Below are 14,904 nucleotides of genomic sequence, written 5' to 3'. Positions count from 1 at the left end.
TTCTATCCTTTGCAAATGAGCAGTATAGTTTATGTCCTGTTCCTGTCACTATTATAACTAATTTTTAAGGACATATGGTATAACTGAATATCCCTAGATGTGTTTATCTTGGCACCACCCAGCAAGAAAAGGAACTGTCCCTTAGAGCATAAGGAATCTAGGAACATCAATTATAAAGACGATACGTGGAAGCGGAATTGCTCCTGGATAGCTCTATTTCCAGACAGAAAAATCCAACAGATCAGACCAGGTAAGTCAAGGTCACATCGCTGACTGCTGTCTGTGATGAGCTTTCATCCAAAGCAAAGACGGTAAACCTGACAGGTTTCCAATGATGCCCCGGGGCTCCGCACCTTGCACATGGCTCTCCCAAAGCTGGAACACAGTCTGTCTGTTCCTGAGGGGTCAGGGTCACCAGTGCGTCTCTAAAGACATTGGCCAGTCAGGCGCGAGCGGAGACGAGGCTCATCAAAGTAAGCTGAGTTTTTTGAGGCCTCTGCACTTGAATGGGTTGCTGAAATGGCCCCTGGACGCTTCCCTGGGAATCATGGTTATCCTCTGCTCTCAGCAGGTCCTGGGGAAACCAATGATGAGCCTCACAATGTCTCAACCTCCCCTCTGTGAAAGAGGCGTCTTGTGGGGGTGACATTTTCAGGAACCCACAGCCAGGGTTACCATCCTGCAAACTCCTTAAGTCGTGCTCTCCATTGGGGCCACCAGGGCGAATTTCTCCCCAAAGTCGTGGAAAAGGGGCACTTTGGATAGAGAAAGCAGAGGACAGCGGGCAAAGCGGACAGTTCCTGGGATGTCAAGCCAGTGCACGCAGGTGGTAAAGGGACGCGAGCTGCTAGGACGGGGCAGGGGACTGAGTCCGGACTCGATTCCTGCAAAAGCGAGCTGCACGCAGCAGCTCCGCCGCCGCACAGCGCAGCGTCACACCCTCTTGGCTCCCTTGTCTAGTCGTTCCCTCACATCCCTCCCGGACTCGTTCCGCGGGAGGCGGCGCAGGACCACAGTCCGCAGCCAGGCTGCCCCTCCCTGCAAGGGCTGGGCAGGGTGGACGCGCGCCGCATCCTGGGAGTTGTAGTTTTGCAGCCGCGCTCCGCGCATCCTGGGAGTTGTAGTCCTGCAACCATGCAACCTGCTGCTGGGAGCAGTTAAGAGACTCCAGCTCCCAGTATGCCTAGCGAGGGGACGCGGTTCCAGCGCGTCCTGCCGAGCGCGGATATTCCGAAGCCCAGCCGGCGAGACCCAGCGTGGCCCGGTGGTCCCACAGCGGCTGCACTCGCCCTGTTACCGTGGCCCTGCGTCTACACGGGATGCCGCTGGGTCGACTTGTCGCGGCGGGAGTTGGACTTCTCGCAGACTGGCGAGTGCCCAGCGCCTCTTGCTGCTTGTGGGAGTGGGCGCGGGTACAACCTGCCTGCCTGGAGTTCGGCGCGCCTGCCCCGCCCCTCCTCGCCCCTCCTCGCCCCTCCCCGCCCCTCCCCGCCCCTCCGCCACGCCCGCCCCTCCGTCACGCCCCTCAGTCGCCCCGCCCACTGCCCTCCGCCACGCCCCTCGTCGCGCCCACAGGCCCGCCCCCCGACGCGCCACGCCCACTCTCCACGCCCCGCCCCCTTGGACATACGCAATGGGGCACCCAGGCAGAGGTGAGCCGACCGGCTTGGCGGGGTCTGAGACTGCCCAAGCGCAAACAGGGCTTCAAACTCTGAATTCACGGGCTAGTCTGGAAATGCCAGTACCTGGGAAACTCGAACTTGGCTTTTCAGCGCCGCTTTTCCCTGTATCCCCTCCATCCCTCTGGCTGCCACCGTCCTGCCTCTGGACCCCGTGGTCAGGCTCGCTGCAGAGCCCCGTGGACCCCGCCGGGCTGAGCGGTCCACACCTCGGTCAGGCCTCTTGGAAGGACTGCCCCAGCCATGTTATAAAAGGAGGAAACGTCACAGTGGGCAGACCCCACTCCTGCGTTATAGACAGGAAACTCAGGCGTACAGGTGAGTGACCCCCGCAGCTGCTTTGGGGACCACACCACACCCCGTCCCTGACGCTTAACACAGGCAACAGGACCAGAAGTTTCCCGTGGTCCCCCCAAAATGTTAGGGAAGTTTGTGTAGGAAGGTAATACACAACTTCAGCATTTCTGCCCTATAATATGGCTCCTTTAGAACCATTCTTAATATCCCCTTTTAAATATCCCTTTGGATCCACTTTTAATAATTTGTTGCTGTTGGGGGTTACACTGATAATTCTCTTATGTCATTTTCCCATTTAGTTTCTCTAATTCCAAGTTCGACGTTACTACCTGCTTCTCAAATGAGTAATTGGCAGCCTCAATTCTCTGCAGAGGGGATGCAGAATAGCAGAGTATCTGTGATACAACTTTCGGGAACATCAATTTTACTACAAGATTTATAAGAAATGGAGTTAAGTAACTTCCAAGGTAAGTAATTAAACATTTAAAACTAAAACAAGAAGGTTGGGAAGTCATCCATCATTAATAGCTGTCAGTAATTTGTGCCTTAAATGCCGGACTTTCTCTGAGAAAATACTAAGGAGAACCTATTTCCCATTATTTTCAATAGCAAAAATGATAAGACGTTGCAAGTCCTGGAAAAACCCTCCCAATTTCCTGAATCACAATATGGCACCTAGATAGAAGTTACGAATATCGTGTTAGGATGTAAAAATGCTTAAAATATGCCTTCTTGGTCACTTCCCGTTTAATGTGGTTGTTAACGTACAGTTTGTGCGGTAGTAGTGGCTTCTCCTAGACCAGCAACATCAGATATTGTACATTTTGTGACACTCCAAAGCTTTGTAAAGTGACTAGCATGATTGATGGTCTCCCAATGGTATTTGGAAGCAGCATGAAGCTTTTCTTACAAACCATTTAGTTTAAAATGTAGTTTTTGAAGACACAATATAAAGTTTATCTGTATAAATATCAGCTGAGAAAGGTATTGAGCAATAAGTAGCTGCTATACAGTTTGGGTGTTAAAAACTAACAATGTGTTCTTCCAGGAAAACATCAGTTGGGGACATGTTCTGTGGGGTAGACCTGTATTATGAAAAAGATGGCAAAAGTCCCATTTATTTTAAAGATCACAGTTGTAACTTTGAGTAAAATTGAGCAGAGAAGTCCCTTCAGTGTACGTCCCAGACTTCTGTAGTCCTGTGTCTATGATGACTCTTTGCCAGCATCCACGTACAAACACGCCCTAAGGTTGTGCCTTAAACAGACAGATTCCTCTGACCCCAGATTCCTCTCCAGTTACCATCTGCTTCTCTGCTCCGTTCAAGCGGCCTCTCCTCACGTTCTCTCCTGAACTGATTCCATTCCAGCTTTCTCCACTGCACTTTGCTGAAGTGGCGTTTATCCACGTCACCAATGATTTCCATTTTGATAAATTCAAGATTAACTTTTTCTTCTTATCTCACTCTTTCAGCTGCGTTTGACACAGGTGATACAGCTGAGCACTTCCTCCTTCTTGAAACGCTTTCCTCTGGATTTCCTAGCCCCCACCCCCTCACTCCATCTTCCTCCCCCTGCTCCTCCCCCACCAGATCTCTAGTAATCCTCACCCCCTTCTCTTTGCTGTATGCCCTCTCTTTTCACACAGATCCCAGCCAGTCTCCCAGCTTTGAATGCCATCTGCTGGTCATCCCCAAGCCTGGGTCCTCTTCCCTGAGGGGAGCACCCAGGAGTCATCCATGACTCTTCCCTTCTCACCCCACACACAGTCTCACAACACGTCCTGGTGGCTCTGCCTGCAACGTGCATCCTGATTGCAGCTTCTTGCTGTCTCCATTTCTACAACAGGGTCCAGCTGCCTTCCTCTCTTACTGGTCTCCTGCCACATGTTCCTTCCCAAGCAATTTTTTCCTCCTCCAGAGGCAGCCACTGTTCTGACTTTTTTCACCATAAGTTCCTTTAGGCTGAAATCATACAATGTGGATTATTTCATGTCCAGCTTGCCTCCCTCAGCATCACATTTATGAGACTCACCCACTGTGTGTGTGTGAGCGTTTGCTCCTTGTTGTCACTGAGGACTGTTCTGCTGTGTGAATCCCCACAACTTTCCTATTGATGGACACATGGGTTATTTCCTCTATGTACATTCTTGTACAAATACTTTTTTGTGTTCTATTTAATTCTTTTATTAGCATTTAAGTGACACCCCTTTGCATAGCCTTAGTGGTTGCTCCAGGAATTGCGATGTGCATCTTTAACATATCACAATCTACTTAGAGTTAATAGTGTACTAGTTTCATCAATGTTAAAATAAAAAGAAGAGGTTCATTGATGACCTTCTACCCTTTATGCTCTTGTCAGCATAAATTTCACATCCACCCATATTTTAATCCCACGGTACAGTGTTAAATTTTTGATTTAAATAGTCATAGGTCTTTTAAAGAAATTAAGAGAAAAAAGTTTTATTAAATATTTGGAGGCAGATACTTTGAGATTCTGCAAATATACAGTTTCTCCTTTAAATTTCACCCACAGCTTTTGCATTCATCAATGAATCTTGCCTAAGGTAGGGCACATGACTTGTTTTAAAATTCCATGCACTACAGCCATTTAAAAATATTGTGCCAGGTGGTCTACCCCGAATTACAAGAGTTACCTTCTGTGAACCTGTTTATGCGTTGGTTGATAGCCGCACATTTTTAAATAGAAGCAATGATCAGCAGAGTGTTTGGAAATGGATCAGGTCAAAGTGTAACTGAAACAGCACTCTGTTAGCCCAGAACCTGCCCACCTCGTAGAACAGGACCATTCTGGAAAGATGGGTTCAGACCTCGGAGCCCTGAAGGCAGCACCCGGGACTTCCCCTCCCTCTAACTTCTCAGCCAGGACGCTCCATCTCTTCAGGGCCAGTGTGGTGACGTTCACCATGGCTGCGCTCCTCAGCAAGAGTTGGCTGGGAAGGTTTATAAGGTCCTGTCTGGGGCGATAGGGGGAGAGAAGAGCTCTTTAGCATGGAACTGGGCTCCTCTGCAGGAAGTAAACTTCTCCATGATTGACCATCTGGTTCACAGCAGGAGGTTCTAGGCCATGGGGCGGCAGAGGAAAGATGTTCACCAGGAGAATGGTTCACAAGTCATCATTGGTACTACAATAGGATTCCTAACTCCACATGTGCCATAACATCTTGAAAGCCAACAGGAGAAAACACGAGGCACCAGGACACCGTAGGTACACTGCCGTCAGTTATAGCTCAAAATTAGAGACTCCCAGTGATGAACAGATGTGGACTTAGTATATTCCAGAGGAGTGATGGACCAGAGGGACCAACTTAGGACGCTGAGGCAGAGAGTGCCCGTGGTCATATGGGAGCTCTCGGGAACAGAGCTCAGCCAGAACCTGGGTCTCCTGAATCTCAAGCTGTTAGTCTTTCATGACATGATATTGCCAATGAAGAGCCCAATTCAAGCCCTCCGTTATGTTAAAAGAAGAAAAAAAGAGAAAAGAGGGCCTCCTTCCTCTGTTTTATTCATGTGTTAGCTTCTGTCAGATCGCCTCCCTCAGCATCACAGCTATGAGATTCACCTGTGACGTGTGTCAGCATCTGCTCCTGAGCACAACTGAGGAGTGTTCTGCTGTGTGAATGCCCCACAGCTTCCCTACTGATGACACGTGGGTTATTTCCTCTGTGAACATTGGTCCCCTTTAGGCCAGAGCAATGGGATCAGAGAATACTTCATTGCCAAAGGCCCAGTCCTATGTGTGAGTGAGGAGGGGTGGTTCTCAAAGACAAGAGGTTTGGGTTAAATAGACTTGCACTTCCCAAATACCTATCAGTACTTTCCTCCTTACTTGAGACTGTTTTCTAGAGGATCTAGGCTAAGAAAATTGATACTAGAAATGGGATATAAAACTGAACCTTTGGAGAGTATTTTGGAATTGAGTTGCTCACTTGTTTGAAAACAATTGCTTGTGATAAGTTAAGAGGATGTACCAGGAGCTGCATCTGTGCTGCCATGTTAACTCATAGAGCACCTGCCTCCGCCTGATTCTGTTCGGTCAGCTTTGTCAGGTCATGTTGAGGCTGTGCAATCTCACCAAAACATATGTGTCCCTGAGCTTACCTTGTCCACATCATTGCATAGATGTGGTCCACAGATTACATGTCAGTCAGGAATGGAGGAAGATGACAAAGCAGACACTGTAGCCATGGGCGGTTGGTAGTCTTCCCTCACTGACAGCTCAGTGCTGAGGCAGCATCTGCTGTCTCCCTGGTCCTAGAAATGCAAGGTCCATCTTTCTACTCCCTGTTTGATTGGTATCTATTGGGGACTGCTTCTGGTCTTGTCTCTTCCATCATGAGTACCACTTTTTCTCTTTGCCGAGAATAAGAGTGTGAGTATGCTGCTTTGTTATGAATATACATGGAACCTTACTCCCCTTTCTAAGTAATGGGGCAGATAAAATGGCCTATGAGTCTTGTTGGCTAAGACATGGCCTGAAATTAAAGTTGCTTTTATGGCCACTCATCACTGAACCTTAGCATCGAAAATGACACAAATTTTATATACAAGTGAATTAAGTTAATAAGTTCATTTCTGAAAAGGCAGCCCAACTCATAAAATTCTAAAATCTGTCTATAATTGCTCACATTAGGGCCAGGAATTCTAATTTTCAAGTAAAGAACTGAGTCTCAATCTCAGACTGATCATAATTGGCAAAATCGAATGGAATCCATTTCCCAGCCTTATCTTGATGGAGATCAACTTCTCTACATTCTCAAAGCTGCCGTCTATAGTAATAGCGAGCCTGCAAGATCCAGGGAAGCTAAAACCAAAGCATTCAAAGGACAATTTTCCAGTACTTGAAATGCCTGTCAACATCTTCTGTCCGTTCCCAGGTTTCAAAAAGATCTGCAGGTCATGAAGTCAGGGTCTTCTTTTCACAGTTGTGGGGGAAGTCATCGAATCCCTTAGTGTTCAAGTTATGATCCTCAAAGCTGCCTTAGTAGCCACTAACCCCCCAAAATGTTTGTAATTTCTGTGATTAGTAGGTCAAGTGCAATCAGGGATGGTGTATATTTTTCAGGCTTGGTGCTCAACAAGTGCTTAGACACCATTGATCCTATATTTCATAGAAGTGGGGAATAATCAGTACTTATCCAGAGACATCTTAGACCTGCACACCATGAGGAAGCCAGCACCTGTACCAGCTTTGCTGTGCTTTTTTTAGTCTCTTATGGAAAACATCATGCTTTTAAATAAAATAACAACACTTCAAGGGAATTCATGTCTTCAAATTAAAATTGAAAAGATGAATAAATTACACGAGTGGTCTGGGTTTTGTTTGTTTGCTTGTTTGTCCTCACCAGCCATTGGGGATTTGCTAAAATCACTCACAGCCAGCGTCGGCCCCTGGTTCCCAAGCAAAGAGCCCAAGGCATCTTGAATTCAGGGTGTGATGTGTTCATTCACTTTACTGCAACTCTGTTTTGCCTGATTCTTTTTCCTGCACCACCATCAAAAGGGGTTATATATGCACATAGGATACAGGATGTGGAGATTCCACTGCTAACTTGCAAATTTTCAATGGGCTGCTTCAACTTCTTGGTTTCAGACAATAGAGTGACCCTAGAGTTCTCCCAAAATGTCCAAAGTTCATTCAACTCTGTCCTGTATTCCTTGTGGAAAGAGAAGCCATCTCTTCTGGTTTGGGGTTTCTTCCATAGGTTTTCCTTCCACTCTGGGCATATTGAGGTGGCTCCCAGCTCAATTTTTAGGCTTTGGTATTGGGAATACTCCAGGTGCTCTAGATGTGAGAGAAAATGGGAGATAGTGGCCAGCTTCTCTGTCCTGCCTCTCTTGCATTGGTACACAGAACGTGCAAAGGAAGGGTGCCTGGTTGTTGGGTGTCTTCCTTTTGCTGACAGTGTTGAGCCAGCACGTGAAGAATAATGTTGGAATTCATTGCAATCGGAAATGTCTATACCTCTGAGCTCTTTCCGTGTCTGGGCATATAAGTGTGGCAGTCTCTACCTGCTGAACACTGCTATTATTAAGGAAATTCCAATTAAATGATACCATTGCCTAGATATGAAGAGGTTCCAGACCTTAGCTGAAAGAAAATGAGAGAGGTAGAGGGAGAGAAGAGAAGAGAAAGAAATAAAGGAAGATAAAGCTCAAATCTAAATCCGGAGATGTCGCCCATGTTTTTCAGAGAACTGATACTGCCCTCTGAGACCACAGTTTTCTCCCTGTCACCATGCTGCTTCACTCCCTGGGTCCATGATAACTGATCAAGGTGGTCCACCTTGAGTGTCTCCTCTGGGCCATTCAAAGGCAAGTACCACTGCTGTTGCAACTTGCATCTGTTTTGATGTTCTCACCGGCACTGGTAGGTTTGGACCTTGGTCAGCATCATTCCCCTTCTAGGGAGTGTTTTCTTACTCTCTCCCAGCTTGCCTTCAGCTTTAACAACTAAAAGAAGTTGTGGGAAGAGGGGGAGAAATTGTACTCTAATTACACTTTGAGCAATTTACTTCGAAAAGCTTGAGACTGAAACTGATCCAAAAAAAGATTTGAACTCATTTCCAGATTCCATAGATTTGCAGGTTGTACAGACTTTTCCCCCCAGCATTCTGGAAAGTGACTAAGAAATTGGCTAAACTGTCATCCAGCCCTCTGCTCACTGGAATGCCCCTTGAAGGCATGTACACATCCTGCCACAGTCCCTGGCTTGTCCTCTTTGGTTTGCTTTGGTTTGGCCTGGAGAGCTCAAGCACAGAGCTGTCTGCCTCTGACACTTCTGTCTCTAACGACAACTCAGTAAGGCACCTGGGTCACAGTGCAAAGGTCCCTGACATGATGCTGGGGTAGGATTTTGATTATGGCTTCTTCCAGAAAAAGGGGACGTAAGTATCCTGATGTTGAGATGCACTCGTCAGGCTGACTGTAAATATTTTCCAACTCCTCCAGGTCACCTGCCACTTGTCTCCTTTCTTAGAGGCTGCATCAGGAAGAAAAAACCGATCACTTTTATTGGACCCCAGACTAGTTCCCAACAGACTTTCTGTCAACAGGCCAGCACACAAAGTAGATCATTAATTGCAGAGAAACCACTCCCTTTGGTGCAGACTTCCTAAGTACCCACGTCTAACAAGGTTTTGTGAAAGTTTTCCACAGCCCATAGATCCTATTCACAGCTGGTCGTTATTCCTATCACCAAAAGTATGAGACTCAAGTTGATCTTTACCCCTATGCAGTATGCCTCTACCAGCCTGGTGCTAAAGAAGCAGGAGAGAAATATTTAGTTCTGGCCTAGAGGTCCTTTTATGCCTGTGAAGTAACTCAGGACTCGCCACATTGAAAGGTGGGCACATCTGAAATCACCGATGAAGAAGATGGAGAGACAGACCAAAAGACACAGGGCTGACTACTTTTCTCTGACTCATGGCAAGGTTATGTCTGTGTATCATGGAAGGGCCCCCAAATTAATGGGGATAATGCTGACTCAGCTCCTAGAAGATTTCCCAGCCAACTCTGCAGTTAGGACAAGGCTTCCTGCTCGTGCACCATGCCGGTGGATTTACTTTCTTCCACATTTTCTAAACAGCACATAAGGTAGAATTTAGTACCTAATCATTCCCCTGGGAGAATGGACTAGCACATGCTCTGAGACCCCTGTAGAGTCTGCCCATATGAACTACCCTCCGTTCTGCCTCCCACACTGTGGGGCTCCATTGACAATGGGGTTCTACAGTCCTGCTTCCCCAGTTGTTAGATAAGAATGTCTCCTGTACTGACTGGCATTTCTCATGCTCGTAGCCCACTACCTGAGACTGATGTGCTTTTGTCAGGCCCTGCTCTACTGTCAGCAAGTCAGCCTCAGGACCCTGGGCCGGGCAGTGACAGTGTCACCTGGGAAAATACCTTCTCAGACGATCATGTCAGTCCACCTGAACTGCAGGTACCACAGTGATGTGCAAGTGTGATGGTTAATTTTATGTGTCAGTGTGACTGGGCTAAGGGATGCCCAGAGAGATGGTGAAACATTATTTCTAGGTGTGTCTGTGAGGGTGTTTCCAGAAGAGATTAGCATTTGAATCAGCTGACTGAGTCCTCACCAATGTGGATGGGCATTGTCAGTCCGTGGAGGGCCTGACTAGAAGAACAAGGCAGAAGAAGGGTGGATTGCTCTCTGCCTGAGCTGGGGTGTCGTCTTCTCCTTTTCTAGGACATTGGCGGTCCTGGTTCTTGGGCCTTTGAGTTTAGAATAGAATTATGCCACAGCCTCTCCCAGGCCTCCATCTTGCAGATTATGGGAATTCTCAGCCTCTGTAACCATGTGAGTCAATGTTTCATAATATGTTTCTTTATATCTATATATCATATTGGTTCTGTTTCTCTGGAGAACTCTGACTAACAGAGCATGTAAATGTTTAACAGTCAGCTCTGTTGGGGCGGAGAGGGGAACAGCATGGTTTGTAGTATATGCCAATTTCTGTAAAAATTCCTACATGGCCAGTTTCAAGCTACCAGTGTACCATTACTGGTGCAGAGTCAGAAGAGATGTGCACTATCGCCTGGCGTGAGCAGGTTGTCTACATTACCCAGGATTCTTTTCTTCCTGCTCCATTTCTTCCTCTTGGAACCTCTGACAATTATTGTGCCTAAACTATAAATGTGGATAACTTGTAGATTGTGGAACCCACCCCTCCCCACCCCCAAGAGAATATGTGTGTGTAAGTGAGCTTCACGTTCAAGGAGACCATCCCTATCGCCGTGCCAGTTGTCACTCTATGCTCAACCGAACCCCTTCCCTACAGGTTTAGTGCCAGACTGTGATCCTGGTTATCTCACCAACACATCACCAAAGAATCCTGAAAAATAGCGGGACAAAATCAAGAACGCTAGAGTATGTTCAGAGTCTTTTTGTATTTTAGGCCAATTAACTTCAAATTAAGTTGATTACCTACTACCACTTAATTGTTTCATACTAACAGTAAAAACAAGTGACTTTGTGTTATTAAACTATCAGAAGTACTCATCTGAAAGAGTTTACAGGGTTTCAATTTTGTGGCTGCCATTTCTCTTAAATAGTGTAGCAGTTTGTCCTTTTTCTGAGTGAAGTGTTTGCAGTGAGGAGCCTAATTGAGGCCTCAGCTGTTCTTGTGTACTTTGTCACTGACCCTTTCCAAGTAGACTGAGTACTGAGTTTCCTTTTTCTGATACTATCTAAATTAAAAGTAAATCAACAAGGACAGAATGTGTGAGCTGGCTAGCTAACAGGTTTAGTGGAATTTTAAATCAACTAGTTAAAAGATGGAAGCCATCAAGTAAAACAAAAATGTAGTGGAGAAAAATGGTTCAGATCCAGATTTCCTGAGTCCTCTGTGTTTTGATCCCCACCTCTGCCAAAATCAGCTGCATGATATTGAACAAGTCACTGAGCATCAGTTGGCAGAGGCTGCCGGCTGGTCGTCGTACCTGCTTTTCCGGCTCCTAGGTTCCTGGCTGGACTGTATCTCCCAATCTTCCTTGCAGTTAATTGTGGCCACCTGACCAGCTCTTGCCAATGGAACATGAAGAGAAAAGCTATGGATGCTACTCTGATGCTAAGGACTTTAAGGAGCCGATATTGCTCCCCCATTCTCTTTTAATACAGACTGGACTCAGATGACAGCAAAGACTCTCAGGGACATTGGAACAACGACTGACAGAAGCCTGGTTCCTTGAATCACCAGGGAAGTCTCCCGCTGACTGAGGCCATCTCTTTGATTTTGCCTGAGAGCTTTGTCTTTGAACTTCACCAGCCTATGTGCCACATCAGCTTAGCCCACCCTAATGAATACAGCATCTCTTTAGGTGAAAGTGTAATAATACTACCTGCCTTAATTGACATTCTCTTGGCTGGGAGTGGGAAAACTCTCCGCAAGCTCATCTAACTAAATGGAGACATTTTTCCATAATGAGATGGTGGCCCAGGGATACAGCTGGGCCTCAAGAGGCAATAGAGACAACAGGAAAGCACCTAAAACCTAAGAAGCCACTTCTTTTAAATCTCTCTCCTTCACCTCAGTAATCTCTGGCCACTATGTTTTCCTCTGTACATCCTCATTATTTTATCTTTCTTTTTCATGTCAATACCACTCCAGAATTTCTGATTTTATTTGCTTGATGTTCAAGAAAGTAACGTCTCTCAATTACAATTCCAAATCAAGGGAATAGCATCTGTTTGACCCGTCTTAGGCCAAGTGTTCACCATTGGTCCACTTTAGGTCAGCGCAATGGGATCACAAAATATTAGCATCATTGCCAAAGGCTCACTGCTATGTGTGGGTGAGGAGAGGCAGTTCTCAAAGATGAGAGGGTTGGGTTAAGTAGACTTCTGAAAATGGGTTAAGTACACTATATCATAAATTATCATAAAAATAAAATGAAATGCTCATAAAATCCTTAGCAAACCTTCTAACACAGTAAGAATTCCATTACACGTTATTCTTATGATTATTATTAGACATTATTTAGTTTTCTTTTGCCGTAATGAATTATCACTACTTAGCAGCCTAAACAACATTTATGATCTCACAGTTTCCACAGGTCAGAAGTCTGGGCACAGTGTGGCTCGGCTGGTTCCTCTGGTCCAGGTCTCATAAGAACCAAATCCAGATGCTGGCAGGGCTGCATTCCCTCCTGGAGGCAGAATCTTGGAGGCACATCCTAGTTCATTTAGGTCACTGGCAGAATTCGGTTCCTTGCGCTTGTAGGAAAAAGGTCCCAGTTTCCTTGCTCACTGCCAGCTCTGGGTTGTCTTTATCTCCTAGAGGCCTCTCTCTGGTCCTTGCAGGTGTCCAGACTGTCTCAGAACCAGCAATAGGGCATCATATTCTTCTCACTCAGAATCTCTCTGCCCTCCCCTCAGCAGCATCCTTCCTGCCTTCTCTTCCACCACCTCTCTGACTCCAGCCAGAGAAACTTACATGCTTTTAAGGCTCGTGTGCTTAACTTGGGCCCAGCAGGTAATCTAGAATAATCTCCCTATTTTAAGGTTCATAATCTTAATTACATGGGCAAGGTCCCTTCTGATGTGAAATGTAGCATATTCATAGATTCCAGTGATTAGGGCCTGGGCATTTCCAGGGCGTCATTCTGCCTGCTACAGACAGATACTAGATATTACTCCTCCACACTTCTCCAGTTTACAAAACATGGCAAACACATTTGACCTCACTCTCATTTACTTTTGACTTGTTCAGAAGAAATTTTTAAGCAAGTTGTGGTATGAGGGTGCATGTAACAATTATACGTACAATTGGTATTTGCCTTTATGTATACTTTCTATACATGTATTTTAAACATATAATTCTTCTCTTTATTAATACATGCCTCGGTTTTATTTGTTCGTTTCACAAGTACTTATTTCATGTCTTCACAATTTCAGGTGCTGGATACACAGTCTGAACAGCACAGTTTAGGGTCCTGTGCTATGAAGAACCTACATACTAGTCCTGGGAAATGAGACAAGCAACAAGCAAGTGAACCCAGGAAAAACCAGTGTCACTTCAGATGGTGATAAAGCAGGGTCATGTGATCAAGCGAGCCCAAATGGCTAGTGGACGGAAGGTCACTCTATTTTAGATTGGCTGGTCAGGGTAGGTCTCTCTAAGGAGGTAAGATTCAAGCTTTCCAGGTAGGAGGTACAGTCGAAGAATGTATCCATGAAGGTGGGAGCCCATTTGAGTGCTGTGGATGCCAGCCTGGGAAAGTGACCGATGGGGAGAAAGGTATCAGGTGAGTTCAGAGAGGGGGGCCGAGGCCAGATCATTTGCCTAACACTTTTAAAGTCTAATTGTCAATATAGGTACTTAAAGATCACAATCCAATTTTGAAACTACAAAGCATGCAAATGATCAGTTCAAAGTGAACTTTAACAAATTATTCTACTTGGGTACAATATTTTTCATCAAATATAAAATTGTAGTTAAAGAAAAAGAAAGTTATAATGGATAATTTCACTCAGATGTTCCCAAGTCCCCCAGACCTGTAAAGTCACTCTTCCCCTTCAAGTGTCGATAGAATGCATATTCTTTCACTAAAAAATGCTGTTGTCATGGTGATGTCAGCAACATGGCAGAGTGAGCTGTTCCCTTTATCTGTCCTCCTTTTGAACTACAACTAAGTGGACATTCACTGACCAATGGTGGAAGCCCACACAGCACAACAGGACGCCTGAGAGACACATGCAGCTATACATCTGCAGGTGGATGCACGGGCCCCCAGGGACATGGCAGAGATAGGTGAGCACACCCTGCTCTCCCCTGGTAGACCTGTGCTCACACACGAATACTTTCAAACCTGGTGCAAGTGCATAGAAAGTAGGAATGTGCACTAGGGTGACCATAGGAGAAGGCGGCAGTAACCCTTAGCCCACGTTTGTGTTTGCTGTCCTGGTAGGGAGGGGCAGCCCACGGTGCCCCTGTACAGCCAAGGAGCAGCCCTAGCTTGGGTCCCAGTGAGGAAGCCCTACCTGCCAAGCACAGCAGATCCACCTGCTGTAAACAGAGACCTCAGCAGATGTAGGCTCTGGCGCAAGCACTCCTCAGGTGTGCATGTGAACCCTCATAGTGCTGTGGAGCCCTCAAAGAGGGAATGTGTCCTGGGGGCTGTGGGAACAGGCACGGTAGCTTTGAGCCCACTGGTGATCACTTTCTGGTGGGGAGGGAGAGCTCAGAGTGCCCCTGAGGCACCAAAGAACAACCCTAGCCCAGCAAGGAAGCCCTGCTTACTGAGGACAGTTCACACAAGTGCCTGAAGGCACTCCAGGCTGGGGCAAGCACCCATAATACCCTCACAGCTTCCAGCAGACTGGGTGGGGCCAGAAACACTGCTCCCACTTCCCCCAGCAGTAACGGGGGGAACCTGTATCCTAAGGGT

General features: G+C 46.4%; 1 long non-coding RNA gene across 2 annotated transcripts; it reads left to right on the top strand.

Annotated features, from left to right (window-relative positions):
- The first annotated feature begins 1,664 nt into the window (after positions 1-1,664).
- Positions 1,665-14,209, top strand: LOC124233916 (uncharacterized). 2 transcript variants are annotated; one of them, XR_006887184.1, is made up of 3 exons: positions 1,665-1,997; positions 2,276-2,443; positions 13,412-14,209. It is a non-coding gene; the product is annotated as an uncharacterized LOC124233916 (long non-coding RNA). The 2 variants fall into 2 exon arrangements; XR_006887187.1 differs by lacking the exon at positions 13,412-14,209 and adding an exon at positions 5,047-7,213.
- The last annotated feature ends 695 nt before the right edge of the window (positions 14,210-14,904 follow it).

Source organism: Equus quagga, chromosome 2 (assembly GCF_021613505.1).
Source record: "Equus quagga isolate Etosha38 chromosome 2, UCLA_HA_Equagga_1.0, whole genome shotgun sequence".
Taxonomy (NCBI): Eukaryota; Metazoa; Chordata; class Mammalia; order Perissodactyla; family Equidae; genus Equus; species Equus quagga.
This window is presented reverse-complemented; position numbering and strand designations above follow the sequence as displayed.